The following is a 25563-nucleotide window of genomic DNA, read 5'->3' on the forward strand; positions in this document are numbered from 1 at the left end:
GTTTAATAATGAGGGAGCCATTGTCGAGTTCGGGGTTGGGCCCCGTTTTTCAGGGAGGGGGGTGTGACGGCCTCCTGCCTGTGGATGTGTGTATGCGTGTATGGTGGCCTCTGCTTTGTCAAGCTGCAGGTGATGAGCTGGTGGGCATGGCCAATTCCCAAACCTGTGTTAAGCTGGTCCTTCCTCCTGCCTCAGGCTGTTCCTGACATCGCCTGGCTCCGGAGGGAGAGCGGTGTGACGCTCCGCCGCAGCCCCTCGTTTTCTATGGTGTTCTCTTTGTTTGCTTTGCCGTTATTTTGGTCCCTTGTGTTAGGGAAATAAATTATCATTTTGTTACTTTTACCTGCGCAGTTCCTTTTATTTGTCCGACCCTGAGCCGGGTCGTGACACTACTAAAGTTAGGCTCTGAATCACTTACTAACAGCCGTGGCTATGAGGTAAGCACTTTATATTTTCTATATCTGAACGTTTATGGCGACGTATAGGCGTTGCAGACTGAACTCTGAACACTATTTGGAGAAGTGCAAGATGGTCATATATAACCATCTTGATCAAAGGCTAAGGCACCATCAACCTTATGTAAATGAAGCACAGCATAATAAAAAAATTATGGATTATGGATTATGAACAAACATTGCCTCTAATGTTAATAGGACACGTTCTTAAAGGCTAGCTACACTAAGATGTGATTAGCATTTGGTTAGGCTAATACTAGGCACTGACAACTACGGGTAACCTGGGTTGAGCGAACAACACACACACAATATTAAAATCCTTTTTACTTCTGTGTCAGTAGGAATTTTAGGATGCCTTATGCAGCATGTTATCATTAATTAACTGTATCAAAAGGTATAGATAAGTTATATCACAATTTCTATTCAATTCAATGCAGCTGTACTACAAATACATTTTGCTATCTTCTTCTTCAGTTTCATTTTATGGTGACACCTGTTGCACATGACCTTCCCTCTCAATATTTCTTTCTTTTGGAGCCATTCAATTAGTTGAGGAGTTTCTTCATAGTTTTTTCTCCCTCCGTCAGCTCACGCAACCTAGTTGCTAACTTTAAACCATGCATGTTGTGATCTTAAAAGTGCTGTCCATCATCCTCAGTTCAACTATTCATCTCGATAACAGTGCGCGCTAATGCTGCGTTCATGTCAACTCGGAACTCGGGATCTCCCCGTTGAAAACCAATTTCCAGACATTGACATTAGACATTGTTGTGTGATGGCAGACAAATAATTCTCTCAGAAGTCGGGGTAGGTATTTTTTTCTCACAATTTCCCGAGTGGGAGCACCGACATTAGGTGGTGTTCTAATGCACTTGTTCAAGTAGGAGGTGGGGAAAGCCTGAGTTCCGAGTTGTCTCTAACGCCGTCAAAATGGATGAGTTTAACGTCTCGCCTCCTCACAACACCAGGCTACAGAAGAAGAGGAAAAAAGGAGAACATGGAAATTTACCTGGAAACCCTGGTAAGATTTATCTAACGACGTTTAACAATTAGCTCTCATCTGAAATAAATACTACCGTATCTATGAACTTACTCAGTTAGGTGCACGATGAAGTTTCTCTGTGTCATCAACGCATTTTTTTTTGTAAAGAACTGAGACATTTATTGCAGCCAGGTGGAGGATATTATAAAACACTTCAACAGGATCTTAGAGAGTTAGGGGATGCCTGAGGAAAGGAGAAGAAGTGTGATGGTGCCCATTTTTAAGAATAAGGGAGATGTTCAGAATTGCAGTAACTATAGAGGAATAAAGTTGATGAGCCATAAAATGAAGTTATGGGAAAGAGTAGTGGAAACTAGACTGAGAGTAGAAGTCAGCATTTGTGAGCAACAGTATGGTTTCATGCCTAGAAAGAGTACTACAGATGCAGTATTTGCTTTAAGAATGCTGGTAGACAAATACAGAGAAGGTCAGAGGGAGCTGCATTGTGCCTTTGTAGATCTGGAAAAAGCCTATGACAGGGTGCCGAGAGAGGAACTATGGTACTGTATGAGGAAGTCTGGAGTGGCAGAGAAGTATGTTGGACTGGTGCAGGACATGTATGCCAACTGTGGCTGTGAATCAAGAGTGCTGGAACGTGAGCTATGAACTACAACGAACTGGCGACGAGACAAGACACAGAGGGGAATATAAGCAGTGCTTGATTAGGGAGTGATTGGATGCAGGTGTGGAAGACACAATCAGGGATCAGGTGCACACAGACGAGGAAGGGGGCGGGGAACCTGAAAACAGAGACAAGGGTGAGTGATTTCAAAATAAAACAGGAAGACAAAACATAGAACATGAAGGGAGAAACAAAACAAGATACTTAGCAGAAGTGACAGATCATGACAGTACCCCCCCCTCAAGGGCTGGTCTTGAAGGCCCAGGCGCGTCAGGGTGGGCAGCATGAAAGTCCCGGATGAGGGAAGGGTCCAAGATGAACCTGGAAGGAACCCAGGAGCGCTCCTCAGGCCCATAGCCCCGACGGCGAGAAGACAGGAGCTTTTTGACAGTAAACACTGGGTCATAGTCGATGAATCGTGCTTTTGAACCTTGCCTGCCTAGTCAATTATATAAATTAAAAACCAATAAACCTTGTTAAATCGTGATCTGTCTCCCCCGCATTGTCAGGTCCTCGTAGTAGTTAAACCGCTCTTATTAGAGAGCGTAACAATTAATCCTTGTGTGGCAAGTTGAAGTGACCCGCATTCTTCACGGGTGCACTCAATCACCGACAGAATCAGTCATTGCGTCATTGCGTAATTGCGGGGCAGTGCCGCCCACTGTTATATATATGGGCAGGTGACTGCGCCTTTGATGTGCGTCATACCTTCCTCCCGGATGCTGTGATCAGTCAGATCGATGTTTGGCGTGGCCGTGACAGATAGATCGGTGATCCATACTCCCTAATTGTGCGGTAGGTTACGCTGGTAGGATTATTAAAGGCGACATAGAATGCTTGTATCACACATATATGTTAGTTATGGAGGTCTACTTACATATATTAACTTGTTTTCATGATTAAAAACCTCCTAATCGCTGCAAACGAGCCGATCAAAATATCTCCTCACTGACGCTCTCGTCAGCCGCGCTGTTTCAGACCAAACAGTTGCTGTGATTGGCTAGCCAACGAGAGCTTTCCTACTGTCCTGTGATTGGCCAGGTACCTGGAAGTGACGTAATAGATAGGCCAGCGCTCAGATACACAGCTCCCCCTCTGGCACGGTGGATGCTCTGCATCTCAGCAGCTACAACGAGACTAGTTCTTCTTCTTCTTCTGCGGTTGAATGTACGCAACCGGATGTGCCCGGACTAGTGCCCGCACCGGGAGGCGCTACGGTGGTGAGGATTTCTGATGACGACATAAAATTAAGGAAGTGTCGATCCGCTTCGCAGAGCCCAGGAAAACAATACAACAGTATTTTCTCAGCAGTGGCTGAACTGTTTGTTCTGAAACTTTAGGGTTTCATAAACGAGGTAATGACGCAGATACACACAAAAACACAGCGTTAATTGGAGCTTCCGGTCTATGTCACCTTCAAATACAGTGATGAAGTTACGGCGAGTGGTAGTGGTGTCACGCTTCCACTCTGTTGTTTGCAGAGTCTGCTGCATTGTCTGTGCGGCGCTGAAGTGTGCTCCCTCCACTGTGGGTGAACACATCAGTGTCGGAAGGTAAGCTGGCTACATTATGCTCTGGCCGCTGGAAGCTCTTGTTGGGCCGCTGACTGAATGGCTTTTTGGTCTTTAGTTGCCGTGGACGGCAAGTGAGCCGTGCGCTCCCTCTCTCTCTCGCTCTCCCTCTCCTCACGAGTTGGAAGCGCTGCGCTGCTATCCTCTGGTAGGTACTGTATATGCAGGCTGATCCTGGTGTGTTTTTAAATTGTTACACCATGTTAAGATTGAGTATTTTTGCTCTTTGCTCGCTTGGCAGGTAATTGGGCCAGCTTGTGAATCGCGGTGCCGCGGCCCTGTAGCAACCTCAGCCTCCAAGCCGTGGCCGACTGCTGTTCTGTCTCCCTCTTTTCTTTTATTGTTTTAGTTCATGTTGCCGCTACAACTACTACTACTACTACTACTACCACTACTTTCGTGACGACTACAATTTTGTGATGGTTTAAATTATAGTTATGAATATTGTTTCAGTTTATTAGTTCCTTTATTTTTGTTTGTTTGTTTGTGTGTTTATTTTTGACTAAGTTGTTTGATTTGAATTACTGCATGTTTTCTCTTTTCTATTAATTTGCTCAGATTTACACCGGGTAGAAAGAGGAAGGAGAAAGAAGAGTGGGAAGAAGAGCAAACATTGCTCTCGTCAGCGGGGTATGTGAAGCGTATTTATGGCTGGCTTTGGTTGTATGTGTGTGTCCCTACAATTTTTTTACATTCCAATTACATTTCTTCTTGTTCTTGTGTGTTTATATTAGTTGGCGGACCAGATGCTGTGGTAAAGAGGTACAGGGAAGTCCTTGCCATTTTCCAGATGGGGAAGAATATGGCCAAATCCTTCCAGAAGTATGGAGTAGACAGATAATATATAAGTGCTCCAGAAGACTATGATCGGGTTGAGAAGGGGGGGACGGTGGCAGAATTTGCAAAAGAGATCGCCAGCGGCGAGCTGCATAAACTGCCGCTGTATGTGACTGTATCAGACTGAGTCTGTGCTCCGGTCATGGAGGACGTACTGAACAAATATTTTTAATTAGGACGTGTCAGAATGGTCAGTTATGACCTCTATTTGACCTTTTCTTAAAAATGTGTGTGTTTGTACGTCGGTGAAATACGGTCGCTGACTAAATACGGCGACCGCTGGCCGCAGTCTGATGTGAAGTGGTGCGAACACACGAACACACGTTTGCTGACTTTATCCGGAACATTAGCTTCATATATAAAATCCTCTGAGGCTGGAAGTTTGTGTAAAACACTGTGCTCCACTGTGTAGCCACCAAAAGCACACTTGTCCCTCCGCATAATAATACCGCTTTTCCTCCCTCGCCTGCACTCTTGCATTTTATAGGGACAAGGTGGAGCTAAGGTGGAGCTCTCGAAGTAAACTTAATGGTGGTGGGTAACATTCGTGGTGAAATGGGCATGCTGCCGTTATAAGCGCAGGAAATTCTACATCGCATGTTTTATCGCCTATACTTACACTAAGGGGGACCACGAAAACATGATTGAGTATTCTTTTTCCACACTTTGGCGACTAGTAGGGCCTCCAGAGTCCCAAATATAAGTATTGAAATGGTTAAAAAGTTGATTTTGCATAATATGTCCCCTTTAATGCCCATCCAGGTAACATACACCATATAGTGAATGATTAGTAGATGGATTAGTTAGCTGTTACTTAATGCTTATTCACTCCAATACGTAAGTGATTACTAGAGCCATTATTAACGGTTACTAATATGTTAATTAAACTTTCATTAACGCTTAATAATTTCTTAATTGAGTAGTAAACATTAATTAACTGCTTATTAATGCATTAACTAATGTGGTAACAATGCTAAGTAATAAATGATAATGATTGAAAATATATTATTAAACAGTTAATTAATGCTTAATAATGTACTAACTAACGTTAATTAAGGGACCCTTACTGTAAAGTGTTAAATATCAATTTCAAAACAACATTGACAAACAAACATGTTTTTTTAATGGTTAGTTATCCAAGTCCACTTGTTACTGGTTCAATAACTTTGGGTTAATGTGTGCTTCATCATTTCTTTTCTTTCCCCATCAGGTGCTGTTTTGTATTCTTTTCAGGCTTCAGTAAAATAATGTAACTCTTTGGAGCAAACAGGCAGAACAATAAACCAAAGCTGGAGGCTAAGATGGCAAATGACTCGACTGCATCTGCATAATTTCCAGGGGAGCTGATATAAGCAGGGATGAATGCTAGCCACACAGCACTGAAGATCAGCATGCTGAATGTGATGGACTTGGCCTCGTTGAAGTTTCCCGGCAACATTCGAGCCAGAAAAGCCAATACAAAGCACAGACAGGCCTGTAGACCAATATATCCAAGAACACACCAGAAGGCCAGACTAGAGCCCACACTACACTCCACTATAATCTTTGAATGTTCATATTGTGTATTTCTGGATGGAAACGGGGGAGCATCAATGAGCCAGGCAGCACAGATAACCACCTGAACCAGAGTACAGCTGGAGATAATGGTCCTCTGCTGCTTTGGCCCAAGCCACTTCATGATGTTGTGCCCTGGCCTGGTGGCAGTGAATGCAGCCAGTACCACCAGGGTCTTCCCCAGGATGCAGGAAATACAAAGTGAAAATGTGATGCTAAAGGCAGTGTGGCGCAGCATGCAGGACCAATATGTTGGCTTTCCAATGAAAAGCAGAGAACAAAGAAAACACAGAGTTAGTGCAAACAGTATGAAGAAACTGAGCTCAGAGTTATTCACACGGACAATGGCTGTGTGTCTGTGACAGAAGAAGACTCCACAGACAGCCAGAGTGAAGCAGGCGCCCACCACAGACATCACTGTCAGGGCTATTCCCAATGAATCGAAGGTCAAGTACTCCACTTTCTTGGCGATGCAGACTGTTCTGTCGCTGTTTGACCAGAAGTCCTCAGGACAAATTGTACAATCTACTGAGTCTAAAAGGAAGAAAGTATGAACAATTTTCAGGATTGCTTTACTTCTGTACTATACCTGTTAAAAAAGGATTTGCTTTGACTTTTTATTGTTCAGCTCAAACTCACCTGTCTGATTGCTAATTTTGCCGCTGTCACATGGTACACAGTCAAAGCAGCAGATAGGCTCCCCACGACGGACAGCCTTCCGGGAGCCTGGAAGACAACTGGCACTGCACACAGACACTGGCACCTAGAGTGGAAAGACCATGTGCTGATTTTGGTCAATTTCATTGGTTAATCTATTGACAGGTGGAAAATTCCTCGAAACCATGTGTCAATAAAGTATTTGTTAGTTGTAGTTTCTCAAGTGTGTTTAACACAGTGGCCCTTTCTCAATACTCAAGTATGCAAGGATGTACTTGCGTACTTGGGAAGTATGTACTTGAGAAGTACGCCTAAAGTGCATACTTGCCAAGTACGGGAGTACACAAGCATAATTCTTCAATTGGAACAGCAGCGTACTTCTTTGTTTTACTGTTTGAAATGCGGGTGGCGCCAAGTGCTTAAGCCTCATAACCGCCACCTACATTGTTGATAAATGAACATATGAAACCATTTTAATAAATGCATATATATAGTTATTATTTCACATTTTCAATAATTAACTTAATTTATTAATTGTTTGTAATTAAAATATACAGTACAATGTGGAAATAGATATATTACAGCAGTGTAGAGTAGTGTTTGTGTATGTATGTATATATATATATACATATATATATATTTATGTATATTTAAATACAGATACAATTACCGTGTGACTTTAATATAAATCTAAAATTCAAAGTTAAAATAAATAAAACATTAATAATATACTAAATTTCAAACTGTCAGGTCAAACCGTTTCCATTAAAAACACATCAACAACAAATCTATGGATCACACCGAGCATCTAATGACAGCGACATCCGAGCCAGCGGATCATTTCATCAGGACAGGCCGAGGTAATGCTGCTCTGTGCCGGGCACTGTGAGTGTCGAGTGTCCGCAGAGGCGGAGCTGATCACCTTCGACAAATGAAGCTGCCAAACTATAAATACGTCATAATTTAATACACAAACCACATGTTTGAATTCTAAATGACCAATTTCTCGCCTCAAATGATCTTAAAACTGCGTTCCGGGACACAGAGAAATATTTATTTCAGATTTATATTTGTATTATCTGCTGCTATGTTCCGCCAAAATGCATTCTGGGATACATGGCTTTCCCAAGTACGCTCAAGTCACCACTCGATGCATACTTGGTAAAATGGGCGGTGCAAGAACACTTCCGGGTTTGAGAACCGCTCGCTGTTCATGGACTTGAGAATTGGAACAGAACTTGGACTGAGACTGATGACATTTTTACAAGTATGGGAGTACGCAAGTACGGACAAGTACGCACAAGTACGTAGTAGGATGGATATTGAGAAACGGCCAGTATTTTGAGTTGTTGATTAGATATGTTGATTAGATATATTTGGTCTGTGGGTTTCAGTCTAGTTTACAGGTATGCCAAGGTCATCAAACAACCTTTTGATGGTCACATGGTTACAAGCTGTACACTGAGGACTGGGTTCCTGCCTGTTCCATAACCTGTGGTTCAATTATATATATTTAGCAGTAGATCTATGAGAGCTCTTTGAGAAGCATTTAATGTCATGAAGAATGATTCATTCATTGTCTACTGCTATATCCTGCACATGAGGGTTGCAAGGAGCCAGAGCCAATCCCAGCTGACAGAAGACAACAGGTGGGGTCAGACCCAGGACGGGTCACCAGACCAGCATACAGAGACAAACCATTCACTCATCCATTCCATAAAGAAAGTAGTAGTAGTAGTAGTAGTAGGTCACCAATCACATCATAGCTGGGCTTTGAATCTCTGTTGTGTATGAAAACAAATGACCCTGTTTCAGATCCAATCTCTTCCGTCCACCTGACTTACCTCCATCTCAACCTACAGAACTTCAACAGTTGGCATCTGATGAAGGTAAAAACACAGTGTGAGCAGCTTGCCTCACTCTGATGTCCTGCCCACATTATCCTGTCCTCTTGGATCAACAGCTCCTCTCCAATAGCCTTGGTTCCATCAAACAAACCCACGTTGACAAATGCGATGTTTCCTTCTATGCCTCTCTGCCAGTTGATGATATCATAATAGGGTACAGAGTCGCCCTTGGCATCAAAGGCCACCTCCTCACCAGCAATCTGAAAGTTCACTTCCTGGAGGTAGTGTTGCAGCTTGAAAATTAGGAAATGCACACAATGAAACACTGAATTGCATTAAACAAGGTTTTCAGTCTTCAGAGTTTTGAGGTTTAAGGCCCCTAAAAATCCACGGCCTAAATTTGTACAGCAGTAGAAATGTAACAGAACGGTAAAGTAAACACATCACATGGAAATTAAAACATGTTGACCCACATTTCTAAGTCAATCAACGTCAATATTGATCAGAAATAATTGTAATTATCTTTTTGGCCATAAGTGAGAAGTCCAGTGCTGTGTTTACAATGGAACAATGAACAATTTAAAAATATTCATAAACATATTTCATTAAGATTTGACCCACAGTGTGTAATGGTAAAGAAATAGTGGATTATACAGTACCTGCCAAGGTTGTATGTTGTTGCTCTGAGCACATGAGTTGTTCTGGAAAGGTCCCCTCCCTGGCTGACAGAGAAGGAGGTTGTGCAGGGAATGAGCAATGGCATATACAGCCTTATATACATTATATGAGATTCTAGGGCTGGATGTATTCATGTAGGCTGAGTGCTGTTCCAGCAGAGACTCCTGCCCTGAGCACGGCGGCATCTGGGTGACAGAGGATGGAAAAGGACTGCAGCCATACAGAGACTCCCACAGCTCATGCACCAGCACATTGTCAGGATATCTCTTAGGGTTTACTGTCTGCAGGAAGTCACCCAGTCTGGAGATATGACCTTTTCTGATGCTAAACCCAATGGTTCCTCCCAAGTAAGTGTAATACTCTCTCCCTGAAAAGACTGATGCTGTGACCCAGGCATTAATCGCCACCCACTGGATTCCAGTGATGTTCTGAGTCATGTAGTCTCTCAAGAAAGGTGTCATCTCCCCCTCAAATGCAAATACCAACACCACTTTTGCAGTTGAGCTACGCATCACCTTTACAGAGGGTCAGATAATGTAGATAACAGGGTTTTACAAGGAGACAAAAACAAAACTGAGGCCCCGTTCACATGAGGACGTTTGTGGGTAAAAACGACAAAATATTTTACCCGAAGTGCCTTTCGTTTAGACAGTGACAACGTTTTTGGGGCTTAAAAAACGCAAAAATCTGAAACCACCCTCCAGAGTGGAAAACTTGAATACACTCCGCCGTAGCGTCTCCGTCTACACTGCCAAGATGCAAAACTCTGCTCAGATCTGCTCACGTCGGATACCCGTTTACGTCACATACATGCGCCAGTACAGGGAAATAAACAAACATGTCGGATTATTTCCATCGGACGGACCTTCAAGCTGCTCTGGCAGCTCTAATAAACGTGCAGGAGTCTTTTTACGAAATGTACAGGATATGTACAGATAATATTACTGAACAGAGAAGGATCTGTAATTGTTTTGTAGTCCAGTGTAATCTGGAGTAGTAGTTCAACTTCTTCATCTTTCCCGGCGGTTGCCATGTTTTGCTTTTCGCGGAGAGGAAGGAAGATTCTGCGCATGCGCTCATACATGGTGTTGTGTGATAGTGTATCACAGCGCCACCTAGCCGTCTGGCATGCATACCCAATCGAATTCCACACACTTTTGCGCCACTGTATGCACGCAAATTTTCTCCCGAAAACGCTTGTCTAAACGCGGAATAAAAAGTGAAGGTGCGACGCCACTTTTGTTCAGACCGTCATCATGTAAACATAGCCTAAGTGACATAAAGAAAAACCCAGATGTACACAGTGAAAAACAACTAGAATTTATATAGACCTTAGTATAATTTGATATTTCAACCCTCAACAGCAAAAGAATTTCGTAACTCCATAATGATCTGCCCCTGGTCCTTTTATTTCTTGTGTGTTGTTTACTCAGGTTTTATTTGGAATACTTTTTCCTTGTGTATTTTTGTTTAGGTCTTTTTTAATGTCTTGTGTGTGTGTAAAAAATTGTCACCAGTTGGTGTCAGACAAATAAAGTTTCTATTCTATTCAGTTTGAAGAAAAAATCATTTCCTGTTGTACGTCGGTACTAACATTGTCTATTGACTTCACACATTGAGATTTTATGCTCTGCCCCAATAGTTCCACCTTTGACATTATTCATCTTCCTCTTGTTATGAGCTCTTCATTTTCTGGACATTGTCTTATGTTTTACAATTCTGATCCTTTTGTCATTTTTTGATTGATAGCACATGTACTGACCTATTGTGGACTTAGTTAAGTGATGTTCTTGGGAAAGTTTTTTTTTTTATACATGGTTACAGAGTTACAATTCATGTCATGACTCTCTTCTCCTTTCTGGATCTAATATAGGCCTGATAAGATAAATGGATGAAAGTGAAACACACAGTTTTCTCCTGGAGTGTCTAAATTGAAAGACCACAGTAGGTCGACAAATAGGAGCTTTAATGGCTCTATGTCTTAATATGTGTTAGCAGCACAAAGTGTCTTTAACAGAAACTCATTTACACTATAAAAAAAACTTAAGTTCATTTTCTATAGCATCAAATCACCACTCTACCCAGTCCCTAGAGGCTGTTATTATTTTATCTTATGGTAAGAACACATTAAAGGAGCAATGGTGAGTCAGTGGTAGAGTGAACTGTCTTTCAACTGAAAGGTTGAGGGGTTGATTCCTGGCTCCATGAGTCTACATGCTGATGTTTCTTTGGGCAATACACTGAACCTCACATGACTGTGCCAGCAGTGTGTGAATGGGTATGAAAGATGTGTGATAAAAAAGTGCTCCACATAGATGCAATATGTACAGTAGATGTTTGAATTCATGTGAATGGTTAAATGACAAAAACTGTAGTTTAAAGCAGCTTTGAGTGGTCATCAACACTAGAAAAGCTCTAAGTAAAGACCAATTAACATTTAAAAGTAGAACTCAAAAGTTTCCATAGTGTTTTCATACCTTCATGATCCTTAGTCCCGCCTGGCGAGTGTAGAGCAGAGGAATAATTTCTTGGTATGCTACACATACTTTGGTGTCCTGTAATTCTCTCAGTAGACCTTTTGCAGCAAAGCGGCCATAATCATGGTCTCCTCGCAGCAGCCCCACCCAAGTCCAGTTAAAGTGCACCAGCAGCTGTGCAAAGGCTTTCACCTGGGCTCAACAGAAAAAGACAATCGACTCACTCAGTTTCATATCACAGACATTAAAAAAACTTTCATAAATGAAAAGCAATATCTTCATAAATTATTTGGTGTTGTGTCCTGTTATAACATGTCTGTATTCTGTAAATGATAAAGCATGGAAGTTTGGCACAACAAAGAAATATATAATAAGGATTATAACAATAAAGGATTATCAACAGTGATTATTATAATGACCAAATCTGAAAAGAACACTAACATAATATAAGAGAGAGGAAAACTTATATATATAAATCAATTTCTTAGTGTTCGAAGATTTGCCTCTTTTTTATTAATAGTTTTAATTTGACAGTTTAAAGCTTTAAAGGCAGTTGTAATACTTATTTCTGATGACAGAGTAGTAAATGTGTTGAGCTTTGACTCAAAACAATAATTGACCACATGTTTTACATTTTACCTGGTAGTCATCACTAGGAATTACTCTGAAGAAGGTTGGATATTTTTGTCTGTCTGACAAACATGCACATGTAGAAGCGTAGCTGATCTGTGTAAAAGCAGATTGCAGTGTTACTGAGAAAAGAAGAACATTTTTGTGATGATTGACATAAATACAAGTCACTGTTACCATGGGGATCCTGAATGTTTGCAGGATTCTTGACACAACAATAGACTGAGGAGATCCAGCAGCCCCAATCACAGCGAGGAGTGATGAGGCATTTGTGCACATAGAAGGGTTTTCCTCACTCACGCCATTCAGCATCGATAAAACAGCTCTCTGTCCTGTCAGTGGATATCCACATGAATCAAAGATTTTGTAGCCCAGAGTGTGATTCTGCAACAGCACTGGATTCTGGTTTATCTCCTCCACTGCCAGTCTCATAGTCTGAGCCCACCGGAAAGCCCTGGGATAAATTCTGTGGCTGAGACAGAATGTTGTCTGTTCATTTAAAAACTCAAATGACTATAAACACATTCAGTCCATATATTAAGAGTGCAAAATTTGACATAATTCACAGGAAAAAGTAAATCAAATGCTCCCACTATCATCTATGAAACTCACCCATTGCAATTTATTGGTGTTGGTCTGTAGGTGCCGTTAAGGTCTGGTATTTTCAGATTAAAATGAATGGGGAAAATACCACCGATGACATAGTCACCCTGGACTACAAAGCCTGGCTGGAAGCTGTTTAGAAGAGTGCACTTTGAGGCTGCTGGTGCAGCTGCAGTGGTGATGCTGGAAAGTGAGCTATCAGTTACAGTGAGGACACTGACAGCAAAGTAAAGCAAACACAATAAAGCAAGTGAAGTCATAATGTTTCATTGTGCTGAGGAGAGAATGAGACAGAGCTAAAGATAAAGTACTTTATAAAGGCTACAGTATCACATTCTCAGTCTTGCATCTTATTGATGACAGAGTGGCTTTGGATTGGACAGTAGTCCACAATCAGGAATTAAAGTGGGTTCATGCAAACTGTGGGGAAAAAGCTGAGGACCTAAACAAAGACAAATACACAAACATATACAGTCTCATATGATAATGTACCTGTTATTATTTATTTTTGAGACATTTGTGTGTCTCTAATAATTTCTGTTTGGTCACTGACAAAAAGTAAAAGACTCAACAAAAGTAAAGACTCAACTACTGTACTTTTCCTCAGAGCTGATTTTGTCGTGACCCCATAATCTTTTCTCCTCGTCTTTAATGACATTCAACATTGCATGTGTTTCCATTTCATATTGAGGTGTTTGGGTCTCTGTTTAGTATTTCTGACAAATTACTTTTGTCAGAAATGACATTCATTACTGATGAAAAGGGTTATGTTGCTCGCTTTTGTGTAAGATGCAAACAATTTCACATACACAGATAGAGCTACGCAGACACATTTGTAGCTGATTCATTCATGTCCTCTATTCTACTTTATTGTAACCAGAGCTTATAAACATGCACCACCAGTTATTGTGGCCAGCCTAAGGAATTCCTGTGCAATATTCATGCTGTCTAATCAGCATCTTAATGTGACACACCTGTGAGGTGGGATGGATTATCTTGGCAAAGGAGTAGTGGACATTCATGGACATAAACCCAGCAAACGCGGAAGAGTTACCCGGCTGCGGTCTGCTCCAGAGGCCTGCTCAGCCACCGACCTCCACTACTGCAACCAGCCCACAGTGGAAGTGCCACAGGCGGTGTATGAGGAAGCAGAAGAGGGGAAAGCACTGAGGTATCCAGGCTAGGCTAGCGACTAGCCCTCATCGGTTGGCTATCCCTACCATCACACTGGCGAACATACGCTCGCTGGAAAACAAACTGGACTACATCCGTCTACTACGCACAACTTCAAAGACTGTGAGTGAGTGTTGTGTCTTTGTGTTGTGGAAACATGGCCCAATGACAGCGTCCCTGACTGTGCCATTCAACTATCCCGGCAGACATGCTACCGGGTGGACAGAGCGCTCGTTGAGGGGGGGGAAGACTCGCGGCGGGGGACTCTGTGTTTACATCAGCGATGCCTGGTGCTGCGATGCTGTTGTGGTCTGCAAACACTGCTCATCACTGGTGGAGTTTTTTTGGCTATTAAATGCTGGCCATTCTACCTGCCAAGGGAATTTAATGCCATTTTACTGGTGGCTGTATATATACCACCCCCTGGCTCCAACAACAACAGGAGCGAGGCACTGCAAGAACTCCACCAGAACATCAGTGACAGCCCACCGAGATGCTTCCTCATCCGGGCTGTGGATTTCAACCACGCAACCCCAAGAGCGTGTTTCCACAACTCCACGGACATTTCAACTTCCCAACACGAGGAAACAATATCCTGGACAATGTCTACACCACACACAAAGGTGCCTACAAAGCTCATCCCCTCCCCCACCTTGGGGCCTCAGACAACACTGCTGTTATGCTAATGCCAGCATACAGGCCGCTGTTTAAAGTCAACAAACCAGCGACAAGGCAGATTCGCGTGTGGCCTGAGGGGTTTTCAGAGGCACTCCAGGACTGCTTCTCCACCACCGACTGGAGCATGTTCAGACAAGCAGCCACTTACAACAACACCACAGACCTCCAGGAGTACACAGAGACCGTTACTTCCTACATGTGGAAGTGCATGGACAATGTCACAGTCACCAGAACCATCTCCATCCGGGCCAACCAGAAGCCATGGCTGACAGGTGAAGTCCACAGGCTCCTGAGAGCTCGGAACGCTGACTTAAAAGCTGGAGACGAGATGGGCCTGAGGACAGCCAGGGCCAACCTGTCATGAGGCATTAAGATGGCCAAGAGGGAGTACTCCAGGAGGATTGATGACCGCTTCAACGACTGCAGAGGCACCAGGAACCTGTGGCGAGGGATGCAGACCATCGCGGACTATGAGGCCTTTCCGCAGACCTGAGACAGTTCCACCTCTCTGCTAAACCAGCTAGAGACTTCTTTGCTCTCTTTGAGGCAGACAACAGCACCCCAGCACAGAACATTCCTGGTCGTGTCCTGAGAGACAGGCTTTTGTCCCCACGTGCCTCAAAGCCACCACCATGATTCCGGTCCCGAAGAAGTCCTGGGATGTTTTGATGCTGTCCGCTCTGCTGTGCCTCAGGTTGTACTTGCAGCGTTTGTGTTTGAGCAGAGTGTGAGCGGGGTGGAGTGAGTCTCTGATGATTCCCTCTGCTCTTTTCCTACAACGCTGCGTATACATGGAGTCCATGGTAGGAAGTTTTGTCCCAATAATCCTTTCCCCAGTCTTTATGACTCTCTGCAGGGCCTTCCTCTCTGCCTGTGTGGTGTTCCCGTACCAGACAGTGATGCCTGCGGTGAGGATGCTCTCTATCAGTCCTCTGTAGGCCAGGGTGAGAGGGCGGTGGTTCAGTCCAGCTTTCCTGAGCAGCCTGATGAAGTACATTCTTTGCTGGGCTTTTTTCACTGTGGCTGTGGTGTTACAAGCCCAGCTCAGGTCAGATGTTACCTGCAGTCCCAGGAACCTGAAGCTGTCTGTCCTCTCCACCTCAGTCCCGCTAATGAATAGAGGCTGTAGAGGGGGGGGTTTCTTCCTGAAGTCCAGGATTAATTCCCTGGTCTTGTCTGTGTTGAGGAGGAGGTCGTTCTCCTCTCCGTAGACAGTGATGTTGTTGACCAGGGCCCTGTATCCTGACTCGTCTCCCCCCTTGATGAGCCCCAGGATGGTGGTGTCATCAGCGTATTTAATGATGATGGAGCTGTCCTGGGTGGAGACACAGTCATGTGTGTACAGGGTGAAGAGTTTGGGGCTGAGGCAGCAGCCCTGTGGTGATCCAGTGCTGACTCTGATTTCAGCAGACACTCGTCCTCCCATCTTCACCGCCTGGGGCCTTTCGGTCAGGAAGTCCAGGATCCAGTTGCAGGTGGGAGTAGGGACTCCAAGGTCTGCCAGCTTTACGATCAGTCTGCCTGGGTGGATGGTGTTAAATGCAGAGCTGTAGTCCAGGAAGAGCATCCTGGCATACGCTCTGCTGCTCTCCAGGTGTTGCAGGGTGTGGTGAAGAGCTAATGCGACCGCGTCGTCCACTGATCGGTTGGGGCGGTAGGCGAACTGGAGGGGGTCCACAGTGTCTGGAACCATGTTGTTGATGTGGGTGAGGACTAATTTTTCCAGGCACTTCATGGCGACTGGTGTGAGTGCCACTGGCCTGAAGTCATTTAGGGTGGGTGTGTCTGGTCTTTTAGGGACTGGTATGATGGTGGAGGTTTTGAAGATACGGGGGACTACAGCCTGAGATAGTGATGTGTTGAAGATATCAGTATACACACCGGCCAGTTGTTCTCCACAGGCCTTCAGTACTCTGGGAGGCACTCCGTCGGGTCCCACCGCTTTGTGGGGGTTCACCTTCTTCAGAGCCTTCAGGACCTGTGTGTGTGTCACCTGGAAGGCAGTGTCCGTGGGGTCACAGGGGGTTTTTGAGGGTGAGTCTGTGTTCAACCTGTCGAACCTCGCATAGAAGTTGTTCAGGCTGTCTGGGAGTGTGACGTCCCGGGGGTCTTTGGTTGTTGTGGTCCTCCTGTAGTTAGTGACAGACTGGATTCCCTGCCACATGCTGCGTGTGTTGTGGTTGAGGTAGTAGCCTTCAAGCTTTTGGGAGTGAGCCCTCTTTGCTGCTCTGATGGACTTCTGCAGCTCGTACCGGGCTCTCTTATACTCCCCGTGGTCTCCTGACTTGAAGGCCTCCCGCCTCTTCCTTATGTTCCGCCGTACGTCCCCATTAAACCAGGGTTTTTGGTTGGGGAACATACGCACAGTCCTGGGGGGTGCGCAGATGGTCGTGCACCAGCTGATGTAGTCACTAACGGTCGTTGTGTATTCATGGATGTCGTCAGTGGCCTCTTTGAACATGCTCCAGTCTGTGGCCTCTAAGCAGCCCTGCAGGCTAGCTTGTGCACTATCAGTCCAGGTGTTAATAGTTCTGACTGTGACTGGGCTTGATTTGAGCCTTTTGTTATAAACCGGTTTGAGCCGGATAGCCAGGTGATCAGACTTTCCAAACACTAACCATCGATGGTGCTGCAGTGGAGAGGGTGAGCAGCACCAAGTTCCTGGGTGTGCACATCTCTGAAGCTCTGTCCTGGAGCCACAATACCACATCACTGGCCAAAAAAGCCCAACAGTGCCTGTACTTCCTCCGCAAACTGAGGAGAGCAGGAGCCCCACCCCCCATAATGCACACCTTCTAGGCACCATTGAGAGCATCCTGACAAGCTGCATCACCTTGTGTCCTGTCGCAAGACCCTGCAGCGCATTGTGAGAGCAGCTGAGAGGATCATTGGTGTCTCTCTTTCCCCCCTTCTGGACATTTACAACACGCGCATCACCAGCAAGGCAATCAGGATTGCAGGTGACCCCTCCCATCCATCTCACAGCCTTTTCAGCCTGCTGCCGTCGGGGAGGGGCCAGAACGAGCAGGCTACCCCAGGGTCGTGAATGCTTTTTCCTGTGTGTAAGTGTCTGCATGTGAGTGTGAGATGGGTTGCAGGTGTGCATGTTTTAGTGAATGACCTGTGTGAGTGAGTCCTGGGTGGATCCTTGGAGCTGATTGGTCCTGCACGGAAGGAATCCAAATAAGAGGCCTGAACATCGCAGCTGCAGTGGACTTCCTCAAACAACTCACAGCCAGACTGCCAGCAGACATTTTGTGCTTGATTTTAATAAACCTTTAAAATGGTTTGTTTGACATGTTGCTGGTGGTTTCTTGGGAGTTGGGAAGAGGGAGTCTATAGGGAGCCAATACAAAGCACAGACAGGCCTGTAGACCAATATATCCAAGAACACACCAGAGCCCACACTACACTCCACTATAATCTTTGAATGTTCATATTGTGTATTTCTGGATGGAAACGGGGGAGCATCAATTAGCCAGGCAGCACAGATAACCACCTGAACCAGAGTACAGCTGGAGATAATGGTCCTCTGCTGCTTAGGCCCCAGCCACTTCATGATGTTGTGCCATGGCCTGGTGGCAGTGAATGCAGCCAGCACCACCAGGGTCTTCCCCAGGATGCAGGAAATACACAGTGAAAATGTGATGCTAAAGGTGGTGTGGCGCAGCATGCAGGACCAATATGTTGGCTTTCCAATGAAAAGCAGAGAACAGAGGAAACACAGAGTCAGTGCAAACAGTATGAAGAAACTGAGTTATTCACACAGACAATGGCTGTGTGTCTGTGACAGAAGAAGACTCCACAGACAGCCAGAGTGAAGCAGGCGTCTCAAGTGTGTTTAACACAGTGTTTTGAGTTTTATGTTGATTAGATATATTAGGTCTGTGGCTTTCAGTCTAGTTTACAGGTATGCCAATAACCATCAAGCAACCTTTTGATGGTCACATGGTTACAAGCTGTACACTGTCATGTTCCGTTGTCAATGTCATCTTATTGTGAAAGTGAAACTTCATCATCATCACAGGTGACTTCAACCATGTCTCTCTCTCATCCACAACAACAAGGGACAATAAAACTATAGATCTGTTGTATGCAAATGTTAAAGATGCATACAGCTCCACTGCACTCCCTCTCCTGGGCAGGTCAGACCACAACCTCGTCCTGCTCTCCCCATCATACAAGCCTGTGGTCCAGCAGCTACCAGTGACTGTGAGGACTGTGAGGAAATGGTCTCCTGAGGCCATGGAATCACTGCAGGGTGCCCTGGAGGCCACTGACTGGGATGCACTCTATAAACCACATGGCGAGGATATTGATGGAATAATTGATTGCGTCTCTCATAGTTCTGCATAGACAACACCATCCCCACTAAAGAGGTCCGCTGTTACCCAAACAACAAACTCTGGGTTACCAGCAACCTGAAGGCTCTACTCAATGAGAAAAAGAGGGCCTTCAGGTCAGGGGACCAAGCAGAACTCAAGTGTGTTCAGAGAGAACTAAAACACAGCATCAGGGAGAACAAGGAAAACTACAGGAGAAAACTGGAATTCAGACTGGAGAACAATAACACCAGGAATGTATGGAGGGGGATGAGAGAGATCACCGGCTTCCAGAGGAGAGGCGGAGGAACAGCTGAGGGAAATGAACAAAGTGAAGTGCAAATGAGTTTTTCAACAGGTTCGACTCCAGCTCCCCCAGCCGCTATGAGTCTGTCGTTGCAAGCACCATCTTCTTCGCTGTGGGGTCTTGGGGCGCAGGCATCAAAGCGAAGGACGCAAACAGGCTAAATAAACTAATCAAAAAGGCAGGGTCTGTTGTTGGCTCTAAGCTTGTCACCCTGGAGGACAGGATACTGGCAAAACTGCTGGTGATCATGGACAATGTCTCTCATCCCCTCCACAAAACTTTGGACAAGCCCAAGAGCAGCTTCAGCAGCAGACTCATTCAACCCCACTGCCTTAAAGAACGGCACAGGAAATCATTCCTACCCTGTGCCATTAGACTGTACAATGCCTCACAGCAACGTCCACTAATCACACAGAAATAATTTAAATCACCGGCAAATAAAACTGCACCATATATATATTTATCTTTGCACCTTAAAATCTACTGTTGCACCTTAAAATCCACTGCTAAACATCTTATCTTATCTTATTGTATATAGTGTATATTATAGTTTGGCTCATTGTGTATTGCAATGTCTTTAATTTAATTAAATTTCATTTTTTATTTTTATTTTTATTTTATTTAGTTGATCGTATTGTATTTTATTTGTATTTTTGATTTATTTGTACCGCTGCTACAATGACTCAATTTTCCCCTTTGGGGATAAATAATTTCTATCTATCTATCTATCTATCTATCTATGTATATCATCGTCAGTGGATTTAATTGCACCTACGTGCTTCTGTGACTCTGCTAAATCTCTGCTTACCTGTTCCAGTCTGTGTACTGTTTCACATTGATCTTGCACTGGCGCCTCTTGTTGCTTATTTGAGGATCTTCATGCCTGTTCACTTGTTTTTGTGTGCTTAAAGAAAATGAACTCTCTTACTTACCACCGTCCTGCATTTGGGTCCAGTCATGTACGTGATAGTACCAACTCACCAGCTTTATGGACCCAGCAGACGGTGGTAAGATAGAAGCCATCATCCTGCGGCAGGAGGAGCGCATCGCCCGGAACACCGCTCATCTGGAGGGCTTGGGGCGAAGCATGGAGCAGATGGCCGTCCACCACACCGCCACGACGGGGGTATCGCGCTGGAGCCCAGCGCCGTGCGGGGAGGAGATGCTTCCGACCTGTTCTCCCGTCCATTATTATGGGAAATGTAAGATCTCTGCCAAATAAGATGGACAAGTTAGCGGCGCTGACCCGGCATGAGAGGGAGTACCGGCACTGCAGCATCATGCTGTTCATGGCTCACAGCGAATATCCTGGACATGGTCACCGTGCTGGACGGATTCCAGATAGATGGTGTAACTATGGGCACATCACTATTAAAGAGCAGCACTGCTGTAAGGACTTGGAACTGCGGTTAGCATGAGATCGAACTATCTGCCGCGGGAATTTTCGCATGCAGCCTGTGATGTCCTGCACTCAGTGGTGAGCAGGCTGCAGACACATGCCACACCAGAGACAATAAAATACTGGACCTTTTCTATGCCAACACCAAAAAGGCATACAGCCATCACCCCTCCCTCCCCTAGGAAGATCTGATCACAACCTGGTTCATCTCCTTCCTGTGTACAAACCTCTGGTGCACAGGCAACCAGCTGTGACCCACACTCTCGTTCCTCCTCTCTGCTCACACTCACTCACAGTATGTCACATGCCACACCAGAGACAATGAAATGGACCTTTTCTATGCCAACACCCAAAAGGTGCTGTGTGGGAGGAACTCTGTGAGGGACATGGGGAGGACATTGACAGCCTCACAAACACAATAACGGACTATATCAATTTCTGTGTAGAGAGCACTTTACCCACCAGGACAGTACAGTGTTTCTCTAACAACAAACCCTGGATGAATCCTGAGATAAAGGCTCTCCTTAAGGAGAAAAAGAGAGTTTTTAGGTCAGGACACAAGGAGGAGCTGAAGTCTGTACAGAGGGAGCTGAGGAGAAAGATCAGGGAGGGGAAGGACAGCTACAGGAGGAAGATGGAGGATCAGCTGCAGCAGAAAGATGTCAGTGGAGTCTGGAGAGGCCTGAAAACCATCTCTGGCCACAAGAAGCTGGACTCCCAGCTGTGGTCTAATGACCTGAACTTATACTTCAATACGTTTAATCAGCCTCCCACCCCTCCCCCGACCCAGCCAGCATTGCTGCAACCTCTTTCATCTGAATCACCAGTACTCTGCCCAACCTCCAGCCCCCTTCCTACTGTTCTCAGCTCACCTCCCACAAGTTCAACTCCTTTCATGTCACAACCCCCCTACTCCAATGTGTCCTTCACACCTATACAGGTGAGAAAAGAGCTCAAGAAGATTAAGCGAAGAAGGCTGCAGGTCCTGATGGCATCAGCTCCAGGCTCCTCAAACCTGCGTGGTGCAGCTGTGCGGGATTATGGGGGTCATCTTATTTTTTTAAACTTTAATTTTTATTTTTTTGTTTTCATTTAAATACAATACACACACAAAAAAAACAACAAACAACAAAAGAAAAACATGTCCATTAGTAGCTCATAGGTCCTTCCATTCAATTACAATGCAACAATTCTGTCCTGTTCAGTTACTATAATTACTAGTGATATCACCCTCGCCCCTTCTGTAATAATTACATTTCTCCCATTTCTCTACAAACTGTTCCTCTCGCATTTTTAAGATATGTGTCAACCTCTCCATATCATAAATCTCCTCCACAATACTCCAATAGCCACTGTTCTCTCGTAGGTGGGTCTTCCTTATACCAGGCCCTTGTAATTGCCTTCCTACTAGCCATCAATAATACTTCACCTAGTATTTATCTCCTCCTTGTACCTCTTCTTGTGGAATTTTCCCCAGATACAATATCAAACAAGTCTTTGGTATCTCATATCCCAATATCTCCCTCAACACATTCCAGACCCCCTCCCAATATCCATCTTTTGACATTTCCAAAACACATGAGTATAGTCTGCCTCTGCCTGACCACACAACCTCCAATACGAATGCTGGTCTGGTGTGTATCTCCCCTTAATCTTTGGTGTTATGAAAAACCTTATAATGTTCTTCCACCCAAATTCTCTCCATACCATAGAGCCAGTTGCTGAGTGTTGATTCTTGCTCACATTATACCAGTCAGCCTCTGTTATTGCTAGTCCAATCTCTTTTTCCCATTTTTCTTTAATATAGTAATACAGGTGAATTACCCCCACTGGCACCTAGTGCTTGGTATAGAGCTGAGATTACGCTCCATTTTCTCCCTACATATGCATTTACCATTATTTTAATAATCATGTTCTGTTCTTTGGGTTGTTCTAACTTTATTTCCTTCAAATAGTAATCCCTCACCTGAAAATATCGAAAAAGTTCATTTGCCTCCAAATCAAATTTCTCCCTTAAAGCCTGGCAACTCTGCAATTCCCCCTCTCAATTAGTGTACATATTGTTGTAATACCACTGTGCACCCATCCCTCAAAGCCCCAATCACTAATTCCTGGTTTGAATCCCTTGTCATGTGTTATACACGTCAGAATCTTTGCTTTGTTCTATAGTCCATACTTTTTCACTATCAAGTACCAAATCCACAATATGAATTTAGTTATTGGGTCCAACAATCTCTCTTCCCTTTTAAACAATTCCCTATCGGTTATTAATATTTGCAGTGCACTAGCCCCCACCTTCATTTCTATATCCTTCCACCTAGCTACATATTCTCCATTACACCAACAAGTTACAGCCCTGAGCTGTGCATCGTAGAAGTAGTCTTGTAGTTTTGGTACTGCCATGCCCCCGTTGTCCTTGGGGAGCTGCATGGTGCTATATCGAATTCTTGGCCTCCTACCCACCCAAATGAACCTGGATATCCATCTATCCCACTCCATAAACTGTTTCTGTGGTATCATTAGTGGAAGAGTTTGGAACAGGTACAGTAGCCATGGTAATAAATTCATCTTAATTATTTCTATCCTTGAACTAAGATCCAATTGTAGTATTGACCATCTTCCTATATCCCGTCTGAGTTCCTGATTAATCCAAATGTAATTAGCAGTGTATAACTTCCCCATTCCCTTTGTGATGGTCACTCCCAGATATCTAATGGTTTCTGAATTCCACTTAATTTTGTATTTCTCCTCTAACTCTGGTGTAGGGGCATAGTTTATGGCCAAGATCTGTGTTTTGGTTACATTAAATTTGTATCCTGAGTAATATCCATACTCTTCCAGTAGATTCATCAGTGCAGGTAAGGACTCACTGGGTCGCTCCAAGTAGGCTACCACATCATTCGCGAACAGCCCTATCTTATGTTCTCTACCATTCACCTCCACCCCTCTGATGCCCTGGTCCTGCCTAATCGCCTGTGCCAATGGCTCTGTAAATATTGCAAAGAGAGTTGGAGAGAGACTACACCCCTGTCTAGTAGACCTCCCCAGACAGACGGGATCCGTGAGACTACCCTTCACCTTGATCCTAGCTGTCGGCTCTTGATATAATGCCTTAATACACTGGACAGATTCTTCACTGAAACCAAATCTCTCCAACACCTTATATAAGTAAGTCCAATTAACACTGTCAAAAGCTTTCTCTACATCTACACTAACTAATGTTGCACTATTCTTCGTTTGTTGAGTCTCTTCTACAATGTGTATATCTTGTAGTCCACATTTAGTACTGATATTGGTCTATAGCTGCTACAATGCTCTCTATCCTTGCCCTCTTTGGGTATGGTTGTGATAATGGCCTCCTTCCATGAGGGAGGGATTTTCCCTTCATTAATTGTGTGCGGATTCCGCCCATCCGGTCTACATGTGTTTTGTGGACCTGGAGAAGGCGTATGATCGGGTTCCCAGGGAGATACTGTGGGAGGTGCTGCGGGAGTATGGGGTGAGGGGGGCACTACTTAGGGCCATCCAATCCCTATATGCCCAAAGTATGCGCTGTGTCCGGGTTCACTAAATCAGGCCTGTTTCCTGTGGGTGTTGGCCTTTGCCAGGGCTGCTCTTTATCACCAATCCTGTTTGTGATTTTCATGGACAGGATATCGAGGCGTAGTCGTGGGGGAGGGAGGTTGTGGTTTGGCGGGCTTAAGATCTCGTCACTGATTTTTGCAGATGATGTGGTCCTCATGGCTTCGTCTGCCTGTGACATTCAGCGCTCACTGGATCGGTTTGTGGGTGAGTGAAGTGGTCGGGATGAAGATCAGCACCTCTAAGTCTGAGGCCATGGCTCTTAGCAGGAAACCCGTGGATTGCCTTCCCCGGGTAGGGAATGACTCCTTGCCCCAGGTGATGGAGTTTCTCTGGGTCTTGTTGACAAGTGAGGGGATGAGGGAGCGGGAGATGGGCCGGAGAATCGGAGCGGCTGGTGCTGTACTGCATTCGCTTAACCGCATGATTGTGACGAAAAGAGAGCTGAGCCGGAAGGCAAAGCTCTCGATCTACCGGTCAATCTTCGTTCCTACCCTCACCTATGGTCATTAAGGTTGGGTCATGACCAAAAGAATTAGATCGCGGGTACAATTGGCCGAAATGGGATTCCTCAGGAGAGTGGCTGGCTTTTCCCTTAGAGATAGGGTGAGAAGCTCGGTGATCCGGGGGGAGCTCGGAGTAGAACCGCTGCTCCTTCACGTTGAAAGGAGCCAGTTGAGGTGGTTCGGGCATCTGGTGAGGATGCCTCCTACGCCTCCCAAGGGAGGTGTATCAGGCACGTCCAGCTGGGAGGAGGCCTCGGGGTAGACCTAGGACAAGGTAGAGAGATTGCATCTCCACTCTGGCCTGGAACGCCTCGGGATCCCTCAGTCAGAGCTGGTCAATGTGGCTCGGGAAAGGGAAGTTTGGAGTCCCTTGCTGAAACTGCTGCCCCCACGACCTGGCGGAAGATGATGATGATGATAATTGTGTGTCTAAATGAGGCCAACAATACCGGGGTCAACTCTTGTCTAAAGGTTTTATAGAATTCTGAGGGGAATCCATCACTACCAGGTACCAGAACACTACCATTGTTCTTCATCCTAGAGATTGCCCCTTCCATCTGTGATGTCTGCCGTCAATAATGTATTCTGCTTTTCCCCTATTGATGGTAGATTCAACCTGTCCA

At 44.8% G+C, this 25563-nt stretch overlaps 1 long non-coding RNA gene across 1 annotated transcript; it reads left to right on the forward strand.

Moving 5' to 3' along the window:
- The first annotated feature begins 3558 nt into the window (after nt 1-3558).
- Nucleotides 3559-4214, forward strand: LOC131448954 (uncharacterized). Its single transcript, XR_009234236.1, has 3 exons — nt 3559-3672; nt 3749-3838; nt 3932-4214. It is a non-coding gene; the product is annotated as an uncharacterized LOC131448954 (long non-coding RNA).
- The last annotated feature ends 21349 nt before the right edge of the window (nt 4215-25563 follow it).

This window comes from Solea solea, chromosome 21 (assembly GCF_958295425.1).
Source record: "Solea solea chromosome 21, fSolSol10.1, whole genome shotgun sequence".
NCBI lineage: Eukaryota > Metazoa > Chordata > Actinopteri > Pleuronectiformes > Soleidae > Solea > Solea solea.